Genomic DNA, 4,069 nt, shown 5'->3' with positions numbered 1-4,069 from the left:
ATGACTTGCGATACACACACGAACGGGGGTATCGCCCTCCTGCCTTCATTTCAGGTATCTATCTTGTATTTAATTTATTATACCTTCTTACATAAGATATATTAAGCCAGTTGCAGAACATCAAAAAAATTAATCAAAAAAGGAAAAATAATATAACGGAGGACGCCTTTCAACTTAAAGTTTTTTTTTTAAATACCCTTCGGGTATTTTTGGCAAAAAAAAAAACGGTAAAAACCGGGAATTGTGAAATATAAATAACCCGCATAAAATGGTCTCCCCAAATAATAATAATAATAATAATAACGCTCTTATTTGCATCATTCAGGAAATAATAATTATATAGTTATTGACGTGTTAAAAATATTTTTTTTTATTAGATAACGTGCGTATACGCACTCGCACGCACGCACGCACGCACTACAAACATTTACAAATCTATATAATTGATTAATGACCGAAGGGGGGCAAAAAGGGGTAAGAGGGCGTAAGGGGAGGAGAAGAAAAGAAAATCTTTTATTTATTTTTCATTTTTCCTCTCTTCAATTTTTTTTTTTTTTTTCACGATTTATTACCTGATTTTTTTTTTTATATCGCGTGAAATTTTTTATTAAAAAAAAAGAAGATTCATAATTCCGCATGCCAGATACATTAGTAACAACTTGAACCGCCATATTGAAAAATTCTCGTGTCAAGTCGTTAACTTTGTGTGGGTTCTTTAAAAAAAATTATTATTATATAATAATTACAACTAAGATTGGTTTTTATAATTCGAGAAAATTCCACATAATAAATTGTTTTTTTTTTAACAAACCGAATTTATATGATTTCCTTATCGTAAATTAATAATAATAATAATAATAATAATAAAATGATTAAACTTCCAGTTTTTGAATTCACACACGTGTTTATACACGTAAACACATTTATTTACTTGTTTTTTTTGCAAAAAAAAAAAGTTTCGTTTTTTAATTATCATCCAGGTTTATTCTCTTGTTCGTACCTGATAAATAAATCGGATTTATTACCCTTAATACGGCCCCATCTCATCGTGGATTTAACGATAATTATTACGTAATAAAAAAAATTATTAAACGATGTTTTACGGAGAATTATTATTTTTTTTTTTTTTTAATGGGTAAAATTATATTTTATCGTGCGGGGGGAGACCGTGTTAAACCAATTAAAATCCATACCTGAAATTACCTTTTGTTTGATTCTTCCCGGGGGGGGGGTGTCCTCTCCTCATCTTCCCGTGAAAAATTATTATTTTCAACCTTAAAAAAAAAAATTTTTTTCGTTCTAAAGGAAAGTTGTTAGTAGTAGTCGTTGTTCGGTCCTTATTTGTAAAAATTTAAAATTTCGTAATTTTAAATTAAAATAAAAAAATAAAAAACCTTCACAACTTATTAACTTTTTATTTATTTATTTATTTATTTATTTATTTTTTGTCTCTCTCTCTTAATTAGCTTATGAGAATCTTCAATGTTACGCACAATTTTTATTCGATATATAAAAAGTTTTTCTTCCTTTTGCTACTCGTTTTTTTTTTTTTGATTACGTTTTGCAAAAAATTTTATTTATTTATTTATTAATTTCCTGTTTTTTGTTATTAACTTTATTCTTTCGCTTAAATAATAATAATTTTTTATTAATATGTAATAATAATAATAATGACGATGGTGATAAATATTATTATATATCGTTCGCAAAAAAAAAATAAAAATTTATTTAGTTCATTTTTCCTCAATCGAATTACACGAAATAATAATAATAATAACTTATTAATCGAGTAATAAAATAAGAACGTAATAATTTTTCCATTTAATTAAAAGAATTAATAGTATTAGTGATAATAATAATAATTTTGTATCAAATGGATTTGGCATTTGAAATTTTTATTAAGATTTAACCGTGAATATTTAATTATTATTATTATGACGTTTTTTTCTTTTTTTCCAAAACATTTAAAATAAAAAAATTTGAATTTTCCAGTGTTTTCTTTTGAGAAAGGAAATACATTTTTTACAGTCTCCATCCAGTAAAAAATAAAACCGGAAATGATGAATTCGTTTTTTTTTTTTAAATTGACTGTAAATTATTTACGAGGCAAAACGACCGGGGAAAGTCTTCTTATAAAATGAATACAATTACGAGTCCCCGTTTGTTGCCTTATCTTTGTTATCATTTATTATTATTATTATCATCATGGTCACTCTTAAACACGACAAGGCTCTTATTTGTCGGGGTTTTTAAGCATTTATCCCAGGTCTCTACCCGATTCCTTAGGGACAAATACTCGAATATCGGTGGTGCTATTTATAATTATCTATTTATATTATTATTATTATTATTATTATTATTATTATTATTATTATTATTATTATTATTATTATTATTTCTGGTTATGATAAATAATTTGTTTATCGTAAGCCAAATAAAAGTAAGAAAAATTAATGGTGTAATGTGCAAAAAAACTAAAAACAATGAAGACGGAAGAAAAAATTTAATAAAATTTTTAATAAATAAATAAATGTTGGGAGGAGGGGGAGGGAGGGGGTCCCCATAAAATCGAACTCTGTGAAAACCTTATTATAAGAGCGGTTAACCTCTTCTTCTTTTATTTTATATAAATGACACCTAAATTATATAATTTTTATTTTTATTTATTTAGAGCATGAAAAAAAAAAAAATTCAAAAATTGATTTTCCCTTATAAAACAAGTAAAATAATAATAATGATGATGATAAATAACTACTTTTTTCCCTTCCCTCTCTCTCATTTTAATTATATAATATTATTATTTATTATTTTTATTATTATAAAATTTTTTTTTTTTTCGCAATTAAAATCATTTTTGTTTTTCATTCGTCCATTATTATTATTATTATCATTATTATTATAAAAAAAAAAATAATAATAATAATTACAAATTTAATTATTTATATCTCAAATGTAAAAAATAACAAGAAAAATTATAATATTCTTTCACTTCGTGTTATCATCGTATTAAACGCATATCGAAAACAATATTAAACTTTTCATATAATGATAATAATGATAATGATAATAATAATGATAATAATAATAATAATAATAATAATAATAATAATAATAATAATAATAATTTTTCCTTGCAATTATTTTGTTATGAAATATAAATTTTTGAAAGGTAATTAAATTTTTTTTTGGTATCCATTTTTTTTGTTAAAATTACTTAAATTAAATTTTTTATGTCCTCTCCCCTTATGATTTAACACTTTTTAAGTTTTCTGATACAAAAAAGATAAATTTTATAATAATAATGATGATGATGATGATGATGATGATGATGGCAAATAAGACTCGGTAATTTTTATGTTGTTGTGAAATTTTAAGGCTTAAGAAGAAGACTTTGAAAAAAAGAAAAAAAAAATTAAATACGTTTAAATAAATTCAAAAAATTTTTTTTGTTCGATTGCAAAAAGGAAAAAAGGAAAAATTTGATTTCCTTTGACGCATTCATAATTATCAATCATGCTTGACCTTTTTTTTTTAAATAAAAATACCGATAACGCGCGTATTCGGTAGATATTAGCAAAATGTTTTGAAATAACGACGATGAAATTAATTTTACCATACAAACAACAAACAGACAGACAACAAACAGACAAAGGAAAATATCATCCGTCGTCACGGTTGATAAAATTTTAAATTAGTTTTTTAAAACAAAAGAAAAATGAATGGTTATTGACATGCACGTAACGGCCGCGGAAAAAAAAAATTTTTTTTTTTTTTTCTTTATTGCTTCACTCACCGCTTGTGAAGGTTTTTTTTTTTTTCCAAATGTTTTGCAACATAACCAAAAATTTAAAAAATTTGCCAACTTTTATTATTATTATTATTATTGTCTTATACCGTATTAAAAAATAATGATAATAATCATTGATAAGTTTTTTTTTTGTAACGAATAGTTTAAACCGTAACCGTCGTACGATCAATAAATAAAAGTTTTTTTTTTTTTTTAAATTTACCAATCATGTTGTCGGAACATTTATTTTATCAGGTACTCTTGTTATTTTACACCAACGGG

The sequence above is a fragment of the Pediculus humanus genome, genomic scaffold (assembly GCF_000006295.1).
Source record: "Pediculus humanus corporis 1103172107610 genomic scaffold, whole genome shotgun sequence".
In the NCBI taxonomy this organism is placed as follows: domain Eukaryota; kingdom Metazoa; phylum Arthropoda; class Insecta; order Psocodea; family Pediculidae; genus Pediculus; species Pediculus humanus.
The sequence above is the reverse complement of the archived record's forward strand: the minus strand, read 5'-3'. Positions refer to the sequence as shown.